Genomic DNA, 16,190 nt, shown 5'->3' with positions numbered 1-16,190 from the left:
GGATTTGAACTGCTGACCTTTTGGTTAGCAGCCTGAGCTCTTAACCACTGTGCCACAGTAAGGAAGAGTATTGAATTTAAAAAGACAGAAACTAGCACAAAACACTCATACAGTATTAACAAAAGGAGACATTGATTCTAATCTTAGGGCCATTTACTGTGTGTGTCCAGGGAAATTCACAACTCAGCTTAAGAATATCTTGGATAGTACTTCCCCTAAAGCTTCTGGGAGACACCTGGAGGGAGACAGCAGGCAGAATGTGAGCTCTGTTAACCTTGATAAACGTTAGTTGAACTAAATTGGGTATTAGTCTTCTTTCAAACACATAATGCCTTTAGCATTTCACACTGGAATGAGTAAAAACCCTTACCAAACTGGGAACTTCATTCATAATGTTGAAGGCATAAAATTCTGCTAAGGGAAAAAGCAGTGAGGAAAGCTACTTTGAAAGATGTCTCATCCTTCAAAACATTGCAGAAAATGCATCGTTTCGTTCTCATTTCCTACTGATTTCAAACTGATATTTTTAAAAGTTGTTCAGACCTGTAGTAGTTAAAGCTAGAATTATACTCATAGAGTGGTACAACATGACATCTGAGAAATAAATTTACATTTAAGTCAGAATTGCATTAGCTGGAAAAGTATGCTTAGGCGAACCTTGGTCATGAACACTGAATTCTATTTGAAAAAAAATTTAAAAAAAGAGGTAGATGTCTTTTTAAAAAGGTTTGTAACACTGTCCTCTTTAAATTATTTATTAGAATCTGGTGCTATTACAATCAAAAGAAGCTCTTGGAGGGGTTCTTGGTGTTTGATCAGCCCTGAGTTGGGTGTGCCTAGCTAACATCTAAAGGTAGATATGGATCCATTTTAATATTATAAATTGGAACTGGCAGCCACTTCATGCCCTCCACCCACTTCTTAAAAATATTTATTCAGAAAATGGAGTGGAGAAATGTGGATATAGAGGTTTCATTATAAAACTGTTCTTTAATCTAAGTCTATATTGTGGTCTTCGAGAGGGACATAAATAACTTTCTTTGCAAAACAAAAAGTAGACGGATCTGATGTTGCTTAGAGTATTGTTCAGTAATGTATAAATGAAGCATTTCTCCCTGTCTGCACTCAGGGTTACTATGTCAAAGTGAAATGCAAGAAGGAAGTGGAATTATTCAGGTCCATCGATTGCATATTATTTTTGGAAAATGAATCGTCTACTTAGCAATTCTTCAGTGTCACCTGAAAGCAACATGTTCTTCCCATGAAATCCATCTTTCTTGTCTTTAAAAAAAAAAGTCTCTGGCCTCCCTTTCCCATCCACCATACTCCTTCAGTCTCCCTCCTCTGCCATCTTGTATTCTTGTTTGACCAGTAACTGACCACACCTGAGTGCACGTAAAATAGAGTCTGTCACTGGCTGTCTTGTATGAGTCATCCTGTGATCTTGAGCTTCAGGAAATATGAGTAACACTGTATGTATGTATTATAGTCATATATGTATTCTAGCAAGAAAGTGTATTTATTCTGACACAGGGAAACACTGGCTTATGTTTCTGAAGGACTTGAAGTTAGGGTTGTCGGAGAGCACAGGCAATAAGTGACACAGAGACCGTTCATTCAGCAAGCATGTACTGAACAACTCTGGGTGCACCACACAAAGTGACTTCCATGAAACTTACTCTGCAGGAGAAGGCCTGTTTTCTTCCTTTATTCCTCAAATCTGGGTGGTGAAAAGGTAGGGACTGGGTACTGTAATACCATAGGTTTTTAAGTACCAAGATGTTACTCACAAACACAAAATGTGGGGAAACTGGGGATAACTTACTAGAAATCTAATTTGTTTGCTTAAAAGGGAGGTGTAGGAACCACTGTCCTCTGTACTTATCTGCCAAGTATTTCCTCTCGGAGTTGTTGCACAGATAGAGATTGTACATGGTAGAACACCAAACAAGACAGATGCAAACCTAAGTTTCTAATGTGTTCCATGGGTTTCAATTCTGAAAAGAAAAGGAAGATTTTAATTTAAAAAAATATATTGGGAGGCAGAGCCAACATCATACTATAGACAGAAGCATGATGCTGTCCCTCTACAGCACAGACCTGAAAAACTAAGTAAAACAGAGACAAACAATCCTGGAATCCTAAGCGTTAAATGAAGAGATGAAGAACTCAACCAAGTACCAGCTGTAATAAGAAATAGACAGAGAACAGAGAGCGAGGAGAGTTACGAGCAGAGGTCCCTTGTCAGCTAACACAGCCAGGACCCACCATCTTGGACTCCTGTCGGAGACCGGTGGACAGGGAGTACAGTAAAGCAGATTTACTGAGCTCCCAGCAGGAAACAGAGCACCTGGTAACCAGCAATACACACTTTTCCATCCCCTTCCCTGCCTCCTCCTACTCAGCCTTCTCGGGTTCCCAGCTGGCTGATCTGCTGCTTCCCATCAGTCTGAGACTGTGGCAGGGGAGAAGCTGGTTTCATGACACACAGATTCGCCCTGTCCACACCAGCTGGCTTCTTCAGTGACATGTTTTTGTTGCTGGTGTTGCTTTTTTTGACCTCCTTTTGTTTCTTTCCTCCCTCTCACCTCCTCCTCCTCCCCTCTCTCTAACACCCGACTCTTTGTGCCATCTTTGCTTCCTCTTGACAGGCTTTGAAGCATCACCCAGCTGGGGGAACTGCTACTCTGGTCCGTGCCACCACGCAAGTGGGATCCCTGGGAGCTTTATTTTTTCTTTTCTTGTTTGTTTTCTCTTTCTTTTTTACTTCTCATTTTTCTTAATTTCTTGGTTTCTCATCGCTTTCTACTTACCTTTTTTCTTGTCTCATGAGTACCTGGCACTGTGTATCCTCGTCACCCCTTCTAGCTGAGCGGTACTGCGTGGCTTGGGAGCTCCTCTCTGGTCTGTGCAGCCGCATCGGTGAGATCTCTGGGGGTGTTTTTTAATATTTTTTAAAAAATTATTTATTTATTTTTATTTTATTTCCCTTTTCTTTTCCTTCATTTCTTGGTTTCTTGTCTCTCCACTCCAATGGCAGGCTTCTTCAGCACTTTTTTTTTTTTTTTTTTGGCTCTTGTATCTTTCTCCTGTCTCTCTTCTTTCCCATACCCAACCTAGCTGCACACATTACAACCACCACCTCCACCTCCTTCCTGCTTATCTGCACCTTGTGCTGAACATCAAACCCCCAAGCAGCACAGGCACGGCCTACCAGAACCTGTCCTGGACTAATCTCAGACTTAACTAGTCGGCTCCAGTACATGCCACAAACAACCCATCCCAGCTCCTCCTCTTCAGCTGGACCTGCGCTGCTGCACCATAGCTGAGCAGCTGGTCCTACCTATTGGACAGGGAGGTGAAAAATATCATGTCCACAGAGGAGCAACAAAAAGAACACACAGCCTGCCTGCTCAGACATAACCAAATAAAACAAAAAAGCAGGATGAAACAAATCTACGATCAATAAATGAAGAAAATAACTACTGAATGTCCCAAAGACAGCAGATAATATCAGAAAATATAAAAAAAAGACAGGATGGTTCCAGTAGGCGTTCAAAATAAAACACCACATGACTTTCCAGTAGAAGAAAAGGCACTAGAACTACCTGATAGGGAATTCAAATCTCTAATATTCAGGGCTATCCAAGAGTTGAAGCAAAAAGCAGACAAAAATGGGGAAAAATAGGTAAATTCATGGAAAAAGCAGACAAATTCATAGAAAATACAGACCAAAAAAAAAAAAAATGGAAGAATTCAGGAAAATAATACAGGAACAAAATGTCAAAATAAATTCACAACTAGAAGTCATACAAAAACAACATTTAGAAATCCAAAAGATAAACAACAAGATTTCATAAACGGACAGTGTCATAGAAAGGCCGAGGGGCAGATTTGAAACAATGGAAGACAGGATAAGCAAAATTGAAGACAAACGCTTGGCTACAAATTTGAGGAAAAAAGAAAGAAGAAAAATGAAGAAACCTTGAGAATTATGTGGGATACAAACAAAAGCAAAATTTTCGAGTAGCAGAGTTCCAGAAAAGAGAGAGAAGACAGAAAACACAGAGAGGATATTTGAATATTTGCTGACAGAAAACTTCCTTAATATCATGAAAGATGAAAAACTAACCATCCAAGAAGCTCAACAACCCCATATAGGATAGATCCATGGATTGAATTATGTCCCCCCAAAAATGTGTGTATCAATTTGGCTGGGCCATGATTCCCAGTATTGGGTGATTGTCCTGCATTTTATGATTATAAATTTATGTCAAAGGGGATTAGGGTGGGATTGTAGCACCCTTACAAAGGTCACATCCATAATCCAGTGTAAAGGGTGTTCCCCTGGTGTGTGGCATGCACCACCTTTTATCTTACAAGAGAAAAACAGAAAGGAAAGCAAGCAGAGAATTGGGGACCTCATACCACCAAGAAAGCAGCACCAGGAGCAGACTGCATCCTTTGGACCCACGGTCCCTGCACCTGAGAATCTCCTTGACAGAGGGAAGATTCATGAGAAGGACCTTTCTCCAGAGCTGACAGAAAAAGAAAGCTTTCCCCTGGAGCTGACACCCTGAATTTGGACTTTAAGCCTACTTTACTGTGAGGAAATAAATTCTTCTTTGTTAAAGCCATCCACTTGTGATGTTTCTGTTACAGCAGCAGTAGATAACTAAGACAAAACCCAAAAGAAAATCACCAAGGCATGTCATAATCACACTCACTAAAATCAAAGACAAAGAAAGAATCCCGAGAACAGCTCAAGAAAAATGATAAGTTACTACAGAAGGGAAACAATAAGACTAAGCTCTGATTACTTGTTGGAAACAATGCAGGTAAGAGATAATAGGATGACATATATGAAACTTTGAAAGGGAAAAATCGCCAACCAAGAGTAATATATCCTGCAAAACTCTTGTTGAAATATGGTGGTGAAATTAGGACATATCCAGATAAACAGAAATTAAGGAAATAAGTGAAAACCAAACCAAACTTAGGAGAATTATTACAGGGAGTCCTCTGGTTTGAGAACAAACAACATCAGACCACAGCCTGAATCTAGGATGCAAGATCGCACAAGCCAGATACCAACCTAGAAAATAAACTCTCAAGAACTATTCAAAAGCTAAAGATTTACAACTGGAAACCATAGAGGTTAATCTGCAAATGACAACAATGTCAGAACAATAAAAGATGGAATAAAAGGTTTAGGTATACAACTTTCTAATGGAAAAGAAGGCAAGGTGATACCAAGTAATAATAGACTGGTTCAAACCTAGGAAGAAAAGGGTGAATTTCAAGGTAACCACAAAGAAAGTAAACAAACCTACTCATCAAAATAAGGAAGAAAAACATAAAGTCTCAGTAAAAACAAAACCTACAAAAACAAAAGAAATGAAAAAATATCCACAAACAAAAGGAATTCAGCACTGGAAAGTAAGAGGAATAAAGAAATCATCAACACCCCAAAAACTGCACTACAAAATGACAGCAATAAACTCACACCTATAAATACTTAAACTAAAGGTAACTGGCATAAGTGTACCCATTAAGAGACAGAGAGTGACAGAATGGATAAAAAAGCAGGATCCATCTATATACTGTGTACAAGAGACACATCTTAGAAACAAAGACATAAATTTGTTAAAAATCAAAGGATGGAAAAAAAATACATGAAGCAAACAGCCACCAAAAAAGAGGAGGAGTGCCAATAATAATCTCAGATAAAATAGACTTTAAAAAAAAATCCACCATAAAAGACAAAGAAGGACAGTATATCATGATTAAAGGGATAATCCAGCATGAAGACATAACCATAATGAATATCTATGCACCCAATGATGGGACTCTGAAATACATAAAACAAACTTTAACAGCACTGAAAAGAGAAATTGACGTTTCCACTATAATAGTAGGAGACTTCAACACACCACTCTCAGTGAAGGACAGAACATCTAGAAAGAAACTTAACAGAGATAACAAAGATCTAAAGGCCACAATCAGCCAACTTGAACTCATAGACATATATAGAACACTCGACCCAACAGCTGCGAAGTACGCACTTTTCCAACACACATGGAACGTTTTCCAGAATAGGCCTCATCTTAGGCCACAAAGCAACCCTCAACAAAATCCAAAACATTGAGATAATACAAAATGTCTTCTCTGATCACAACGCCATCAAAGAAGAAATCAACAACGGGAAGAGCAAGGAAAAAAAAATCAATTACATGGAAACTAAATAACACCATGCTTAAAAACCACTGGGTAATAGAAAAAATCAGAGATGGAATTCACAAAATTCCTAGAATCAAACAGGAATGAAAACATATCATATGAAAACCTTTGGGAAACAGCAAAGACAGTAGTCAGAGGTCAATTTATAACAATAGATGCACCCATCAAAAAAGAAGAAAGGAACAAAATCAAAACGCTAGCTATACAACTCAAACAAATAGAAAGAGAACAGCAAAAGAAGCCCACAGTCACCAGAAGAAAGGAAATAGTGAAGATCAGAGCAGAAATAAATGAAATAGAGAATAGAAAAACAATAGAGAGAATCATAAGGGCATTATTCTGAGTGAAATAAGTCAATCACAAAAGGACAAATATTGTATGAGACCACTACTGTAAAAACTCAGGAAAAGGTTTACACACAAAAAGAAACGATCTTTGATGGTTACGACGGAGAGGAGTTTTAGTGGAAAAACACTAAATAGACAATAGATAAGTGGTAACTTTGGTGAAGGGTAAGACAGTACACAACACTGGGGAAGCCAGCACAACTTGTTCAGGGTAAGGTCATGGAAGCTCCATGGACAAATCCAAACTCTTTGAGGGACCAAATTACTGGGCAGGGGGCTGTGGGGACCATGGTCTTAGGGAACATCTAGCTCAATTAGCATAACATAGTTTATAAAGAAAATGTTCTACATTCTACTTTGGTGAGTAGCATCTGGGGTCTTAAAAGCCTATGAGTGGCCATCTAAGATACTCCACTGGTTGCATCTCATCTGGAGCAAGGGAGAATGAAGAACACCAAAGGCACAAGGCTACAGCTACTACGGCCTCCACCAGACTGAGTCCAGCACAGCTAGATGGTGCTTGGCTACCACCGCTGACTGCTCGGACAGGGATCACAACAGAGGGTCCCAGACAGAGCTGGGTAAGAATGTAGAACAAAATTCTAAATCAAAGAAAGACCAGACTTACTGGCCTGACAGAGACTGGAGAAACCCCAAGCGGACACCCTTTTAGCTCAGTAATGAAGCCACTCCTGAGATTAACCTTCTAGTCAAAGATTAGACAGGCTCATAAGACAAAACAAGACTAAAGGGGCACACCAGCCCAGGGGAAAGGACTAGAAGGCAGGAGAGGACAGGAAAGCTGGTAATAGGGAACCCAAGGTAGAGAAGGGAGAGTATTGACAAGTCTTGGGATTATTAACCAACGTCATAAAACACCGTACGTACTAACCGTTTAATGAGAATCTAGTTTGTTCTGCAAACTTTCATCTAAAGTACAACTAAAACAAAACAAAACAAAATATATATTGTGCCACTACTTCTGGCCTCCATAGAGTTTGATGAGAAATCCACTATTATGCCAATTCCCCCCTTATAGGTAAGCTGTAATTATTTCTGGCTGCTTTCAACTTTTTTTCTTTGTCTTTGGTTTCCAGAAGTTTGTCGGTGATCTATCTTGTGGATTTCTTTGAATTTATTCTGTTTGGGATACGTTCATCTTCTTGAAACTGTACATTTACGTCTTTTGCCAAATTTAGAGTTTTCTGTCATTAATTCTTTGAGTACTTTTCAGCCCTGCCCTCTTTTTTCTCTCCTTCTGAGACTTCAAAGATACAAAAGTTAGATAGTTTTCTTATAGTCCCTCTAAGCGTTAAGGCTCTGGTTTTTTGTTTGTTTTGTTTTTACTGTTTTCAGTATATTTTCCCTCTGTTGTTTGGATTGGGTAATTTGTATCATTCTATCTTTATGTTCCCTGATGTTTTCATTTTTCTCCTTCATTCCTCTGGAAAACATTCATTAAGGATTTTTATTTATTTATTTATTTTGCTAGTTGTATACTTCTGTTCTAAAGTTTAAATTTGGTTCTTTATATCTTTTGTTTCTTTGCTGAGGCTTTCTACTTCCTACTCTATTTTTATTTGTTTCAAGTGTGTTCATAATTGCCCACTGATGTATTTTTATCATGGCTGCTTTAAAATCTTTGTCACATAATTCTAACATCCCTGTCAACTTGGTTTTGGGGATCTATTGATTGCCTTTTCTCATTCAGTTTGAGGTATTTGTGGGTTTTAGCATGATGAATGATTTTCAATTTAAACCTAGACATTTAAGTTATTATATTATTGAACTTTAGATCTTATTTAAACCTTCTGTTTTAGCTGGCCTTCTCTGACACTACTCTGGCAAAGTGATTGTTGAAGTCTGGGTTCCCCCCTCATCCTGCTTTGAAATCTGATGAGGATGTGCTTTTCATTACTAAAAAGCAAGGGCAGGAGTTAGAGCTTCTCAGTAGGAAATACTGGGATAAAATATTTGCAAAACATGTATTTGATAAGAACTTGTATTCAGAATATATAAAGAACCCTTACAACTTATTAATAAGAAGGAAAATAATTCAATAAAAATTGGCAAGATATTTAAACATTAGTTTCCCAAAGAAGATACGTGGATGACAATTAAATGCATGACAAGGTATTTAGTATTATTATTGTTATCATTAGGTGTCATCAAGTCCATCTTTGACTCACAGTGACACCAAGTGACAGAGTAGAACTACCCTGAAGGATTTCCTAGGCTGTAATCTTTATGGAAGCAGATTGACAGGTCTTTCTCCCATGGAACAGTTGAGTGGCTTTGTACTGCCAACCTTTTGGTTAGCAGTTGAGGGCTTCATTCTTGAGCCACAGGGGCTCCTTGCTCAATATTATTGTTATTGTTGTTAGGTGCCATTGAGTTGCTTCAGACTCATAGCAACCCTATGTACAACAGAACGGAATACTGCCTGGGCCTGAGCCATCCTGATGATCGTTGTTATGCTTGAATCCATTTTTGCAGCAATTGTGTCAATCCATCTCATTGAGGGTCTTCCTCTTTTTCACTGACCCTCTACTTTACCAAGCATGATGTCAATATTATTAAGGGAAGAAACTTAAAACCATAATGAGATACTGCTACACCCTCATTAGAAGGATAAGTTTTAAAAGTCTGAGTTTTAGCAAGTATTGTCGAGGAACTCCCTTATATTGTAATGCAAATAATAAATGATATAACCACTTTCAAAAACAATATGACAGTTTTCTATAAAGTTAAATATATTTACCATAGAATCAGCAATTTTACATCTAGATGCTTACGAAAAGAAATAACACATATAACTCCACAAAACATGACCTCAAATGTTTACAGCAGCTTTATTCATGCTATTTAAAAGCTGGTAAATGTTGTTGTTGTTATTAGTTGCTGTCCAGTTTGTTCTGACTCCTGGAGACCTCATGTAAAACAGAACAAAATGTTGCCCAATTCTGTGTCATCTTCAAAATTGTTTGTATTGTCAAGTCCACTTTTGTGGCCAGAGTGTATTTTGAATGCCTTGCCACCTTCCAGTTCATCTTCCAGTACTGTATCGTAAAGTATCCCGTAGTGATCCTAGTGTTTTCATTGGCTAATTTTCAGAAGTAGATCACCAGGTCTTTCTTCCTAGTCTGTTTTAGACAACTTAACTCTAAAAATAGATGAACTTCTGATATACCCAATTGTATGAGTCATTCTTAAAAACAACTGAAAGAAGCCAATCACATACCAAAAAAAAACTGTACATATTGTGTGATTCTATTTACATGAAGTTCTTGAAAATGTAATAATATACCTATAAAAAGTAGTCCAGTGGTTACTATTAGGGTATAGAGGAAGGTGATTGATTGCAAAGGGGTATGAGGGAACTTTTTGGGTAGTAGGACTATCATGATTGTGGGAGTGGTTAAATGATTGCAAATTTTTAAAAATTAGTTGTATACTGAAAACTGGTTAATTTTATTACTTGTAAATTGTACCTCCATAAAACTGAACCAAAAAAAAAAAAATTATCTGGCATAGGTCACCTATTTCTAAGGGTGATATTTTTCACACTTTCTATAGGCAAAAGTTATGTCATATAATAATAACCATTATAGTGGGTTCAAAAAAGTTCTAATTCTGTAAAGTACTCAGTGGAAATGTAGTACTTTCCTTAAAAGATACAGTTCTTTGAGGCAACCGTCTCTTAGAGTGATCTTTCCACAGGCATATTGTCCTATATATATGATTCCAGACTCCAATTTTAATTTTCTTTGAAGTCATATTTTAGAGCCCTGTTGTGTCACACCTTTACGCTTCTCACAACTATTTCTCTTATTTTTCTTGTTCCATAGTCCCTAAATATATTGTCTTCAACTTAGCCACTGTCCCCTGTTGTCTTAGTTATCTAGTGCTGCTGTAACAGAAATACCACAAGTGGTGGCTTTAACAAACAGAAATTTATTTTCTCACAGTTTAGGAGAGTAGAAGTCCAAATTCAGGACATAGGCTCTAGGGGAACATTTTTTCTCACTGTTGGCTCTGGAGGAAGGTCCTTGTCTCTTTTTCAGCTTCTGTTCCTTGGTTCCTTGGTGATCTTCATGTGATATGGCATCTCTCTTCCCCCACAGCTGCGCCATTCTTTCCTTGCTTAATCCTGCTCATTTATATCTCAAAAAGAGATTCACTTAAAACACACTCTACACTAATCCTGCCTCATTAACATAACAAAGAAAATGCATTACCAAATAGGATTAGAAACACTACATGAGTTAGGATTTACAACACTTTATTCTTTTTTTTTTTTTTTTTGAGGAGGGGTGTTGCAATTCAATCCATAACACTTACCTACATACCTGAGTTTTAGATTAACCTGTGGCTTACTCTCAAAATCTTTCTCTTCCACAGGATGTCCAACTAAATCTTATCTTATTCTCAGACATGTTAAATGCAAAAAAGATGGAATTGGAATCAAAGGCAATCAGCATTTATTAAATTCTATGTGTGTGTGGTGTGTATGTTTATGTGCCCAAGCATGTGCGCTCTTATTGTACACATTCTACATTTCAGAATTAATACATTTCTTTGACATTTGCTAATAAATCAAAATTATAATGGAAATCAAAATTTTATTGGTAAGTTTTACAACCAAAGGAAAAAAATGGAGGTATAATGAATGTTAAATTGTTAAGATAAATATCCTAATATGTAAAATACTTTTTACCATTATTTTAAGTAATCGTGAATGAATATACTCTCTCTCTTCTTATTCCTCCCTCCCCTCTCTCCCTCTCCTTCTTTTTCTCTCTACTTTCTTTTCTCCCTCCCTCTATCCCTCTATCAGCCATGGAAGGTAATCAGATAATAACTAAATTGCACAACTGCAAGAAGCAGATCATTTAATGTGGAACAATAATGCAAAAATGGAGTATCTCTAAGTTCTAGAGACATATTGTTTTAAATAACATGCATAAATACCATCATTTTTAAAAATTTTCCTTATAATAAGTAACCTGGACTTGCTGAAAGTGACACAACTATTTCTGCTTTGGGGAAGATAACTCTGGAGAACTGTCAGAAAGATCAAATTTCCTTTAAAGTATTAGCTTTGTCACAAAATTTGGAAGTACTAGTTCCCCTGAGGCAAATGTAAATACACTGTCAGCTTTTTGTTTGCTTGCTCCATCACCGTGTGATACACTATCTCTTGGGAAATAGATCTGCTTTACTCACTTCTCGGAAGATTTAATTTTAGCTAATAAATATTATTTTAGGAAATTCAAGATGAAATAATTCTTAATAATTTAAGATAGATTTGTTAGACTTCTAAACCATTACAGTTTTCAAATATCAGCTAAGATTATACAACTGATTAAAATCGTAACTTTAAAAATCATAATCAATACAATTTTATTCAATTTAAAATTACTGTGGATATCAAATAGTTAGTTATTTAAAAGTGATTTAAGAGATATGGAAACTTTTATTTTATCCCCAAATGAATTGTGATTTTAAAGAACTGTAAATTCATGATTATCTGATGTAGTATAAAAATGGTGATAAAATCCAAAACATATATACTTTAAAGAGCTATACCATTTAATCAGTAAATGATCAAAAGCAAGGGTAACAAGGCAAAAACTTAAAATCAAAATAAATAAATATAGTCATTAATATCTGAACTTTAAGAACTAACCACACTTCAGAATAGTGTCTATATTTGTAGTTGGTTTTTAGGCAGCAGAAATTTAAAAAATGAAACAATATAAAACAGAAACTACAGAAAAAATACAGTACCTTATAAACACATATAAACCCACCCATACAAACATACACCCAGCTCATAAAACCAAAAATTCATTCAAATACCCAGAACCTGGCAAGGAGATATTTACTAAGCCCTTGCCATTTTATTTCTTCCTTACAACAACCCTAAAGTGTATGCACTTTTACCCATTTAACAAATGAGGAAACTAAGCATCATTCCACCACTCATCAGTTTGTCATACAGTGGTGGCTTGCATGTTGTGTGATGCTGGAAGTCACTGGTATTTTAAATACCAGCAGGGTCACCCATGGTGGACAGGTTTCAGTGGAGCTTCCAGAATGAGACAGACTAGGAAGAAAGCCCTGGTGATCTACTTCTAAAAAAAAATGGGCCAGTGAAAACCTTAAGAACAGCAAGTGCCAGAAGAGGAGCTTCTCGGGTTGGAAGGCACTCAAAGTATGACTGGGGAAGAGCTGCCTCCTCAAAGTAGAGTCGACCTTTATGACGTGGTTGGAGTCAAGCTTTCGGGACCTTCATTTGCAGATGTGGCATGACTCAAAATGAGAAGAAACAGCTACAAACATCCATTAATAATTGGAACATGGAATGTAAGAAATATGAATCTAGGAAAATTGGAAATCGTCAAAAATGAAGTGGAATGCATAAACATCAATAACCTAAGCATTAGTGAGTTGAAATGGACTGGTATTGGTGATTTTGAATTGAACAATCATATAGTCTACTATGCCAGGAATGAAAAATTGAAGAGGAATGACATCAAATTCACTGTCAAAAAGAACATTTCAAGATCTCTCTTGAAGTACAACACTGTCAGTGATAGAATAATATTCATACCCTTAACAAAAAGGATCAGTTAATACAAATATTATTCAAATTTTCCCACCAAACACTAATGTCAAACATGAAGAAATTGAAGATTTTTGCCAACTTCTGCAGTCTGAAATTAATAAAACATGGAATCAACATGCATTGATAATCACTGGAGATTGGAATGCTAAAGTTGGTAACAGAGAAGAATGATCAGTAATTGGAAAATATAGCCTTTGTGAAAAAAATAACGCATGAGATCGCATGATACAATTTTGCAAGACCAATGACGTTTTCATTGAAAATATCATTTTTCAACAACATAAACAGCAAGTAGACACTTGGACCTTGCCAGATGGAATACACTGGTATCAAATCTACTCCATTCGTGGAAAGAGACTATGGAGAAACTCGAAATTATCAATGACCACAAGGCCAGGGATTGACACCAGAACAGGCCATCGATTGTTCATATAAAATTTGAAGTTGAAGTGGAAGAAAATTAGAACAAGTATATGAGAGCAAAAGTACGATCTTGAATATAGTCTACCTGGATTTAGAGACCATCTCAAGAATAGATTTGGTGCATTGAACACTAAATGAATTTAGAGCAGATTAGCTGTGGGATGACATCAAAGATGTCATACATAAAGAAAGCAAAAGGTCATTAAAAAGACAGGAAGCATTAAAAAAGACCAAAAATGGATGTCAGGTGAGACTTTGAAACTTGTTCTTGAATGTGGAGTAGATAAACCAAAAGAAACAAATGATGAACTAAAATAGCTGAATAGAAAATTTCAAAAGCTGGCTTAACAAGACAAAGTAAATTATTATAATGAAATGTGCAAAGACCTGGATTTAGAAAACTAAAAGGGAAGAATATGCTTGGTATTTCTCAAGCCGAAAGAACTGAAGAAAATATTTAAGCCTCCAGTTTCAATATTGAACAATTCTACTGGGAAAATATTGAACAATGCAGGAAGCATTAATATAAGATGGAAAGAATACACAGAGTCACTTTACCAAACAGAATTGGTCAACATTCAACAATTTCAGGAGGTAACATGTGATCAGGAACTGATGATACTGAAGGAAGAAGTCCAAGCTGCACTGAAGGCCTTGGCAGAAAAACAAGGCTCCAGGAATTGACAATATCAATTGAGATGTTTCAACAAAGGATGCAGTTCTGTAAGCATTTACTCGTCTATGCCAAGAAACTTGGAAGAGAGTTACCAGGCCAGCAAGCTGTGGGAGATCCATGTTTCTGCCCACTCCAAAGAAAGGTGATCTAATGGAATGTGGAAATTATCAAACAGTATCATTAATATCACACACAAGTAAAATTTTGTTGAAGATAATTCAAAAAAATTTACTGCAGTAAAACAGGGAACTGCCAAAAATTCAAGCTAGATTCCAAAGAGGACATGGAATGAGAGAGATCATTGCTGATGTCAGATGGATCTTGGCTGAAAGCAGAGAATACCAGAAAGATGTTTACTTGTGTTTCATTGACTAGGCAAAGACATTCGACTGTGTAAATCATAACAAATTACAAATAATATTTGTGAAGAATGGGAATTCCAGAGCACTTAATTGTGCTCATGAGGAACTTGTACATAGACCAAGAGGCAGTTGTGCAAATAGAACAAGGGAATACTGTGTGGTTTAAAGCCAGGAAATGTGTGTCAGGGTTGTATCCTTTCACTACACTTATTCAATCTGTATGCTGAGCAAATAATCTGAGAAGCTGGACTATATGAAAGAGGCATCAGTATTGCAGGAAGACAATCTGTGATAAGCAGATGACACAACCTTGCTTGATGAAAGTGAAGAGAACTTGATGCACTTACTGATGAAAATCAAAGCTTTCAGTATGGATTATTCCTCAACATAAAGAAAACAAAAATCCTCACAACTGGACCAATAAGCAACATCATGATAAATGGAGAAAATATTGAAATTGTCAAGGGTTTCATTTTACTTGGATCCACAATCAACACCCATGGAAGCAGGAGTCAAGAAATCAAATACATACTGCATTGGGCAAATCTGCTACAAAAGACCTCTTTAAAGTGTTAAAAGCAAAGATGTCTCTTTGATAACTAAGATATACCTGACCCAAGCAATGGTATTTGCACTCCCCTCATATGCATGAGAAAACTGGACACTTGGTAAGGAAGACTGAAGAAGATCTGATTGATCTGAATTATGGTGTTGGTGAAGAATATTGAATATACCATGGACTGCCAGAAGAATGAACAAATCTGTCCTGGAAGAAGTGCAGCCAGAATACTCTTTAGGCTCGAGAATGGTGAGACTTCATCTCCCTTACTTTGATCATGTTATCAGGATGGACCATCAAGTTTGGTAAAGCAGAAGGTCAGCAAAAAAGAGGAAGACCGTAATGAGATGGATTGACACAGTGGCTGCTGCAATGGGCCCATACATAGAAAAGATTGTGAGGATGGTGAAAGACCCGGCAGTGTTCAGTTCAGTTGTGCATAGCATTGCTATAAGTCAGAAATGACTGGATGACACCTAACTACAACAATAACAAGTGTCATTGGTTAAATAGCTTGCACAATGTAATACATCTTGTAAGTGGCAACACTTATATTTCAGCCAAGATCTATCTTTGTCTAAAACTCATCATATCACACTTAGCCTGCTGCCAATGTTAGTGAATTGCTGTATGAAAATACAAACGTGTAAAAATGGGCAACTGTGAAAAAATACATATATTAGTGCAAGGAAATGTCATTAGCTAAGTCTCTTAATTGTATCTTTCTTATAGAGTTACAAGAAATGTTTCTTTCAAACTAAAAATGTTTGTTTAACTTATATCTCTATATTTGATATATTTTTTGCTTTTATATAATCTTCAGAATAATTTATAATTCATTTTTTAATTAGCAATATCTCACAATATAGGTATAACCACCATAATCACTAAACTTTTGCAGTTACCCAGTGTTCTTTCTAGGACCCATCTAAGTACTTTCAGGTAGATTATA

The sequence above is a fragment of the Trichechus manatus genome, unplaced genomic scaffold, assembly GCF_000243295.1.
Source record: "Trichechus manatus latirostris isolate Lorelei unplaced genomic scaffold, TriManLat1.0 scaffold00368, whole genome shotgun sequence".
Lineage (NCBI taxonomy): Eukaryota > Metazoa > Chordata > Mammalia > Sirenia > Trichechidae > Trichechus > Trichechus manatus.
Note: the sequence above shows the minus strand (reverse complement) of the source record.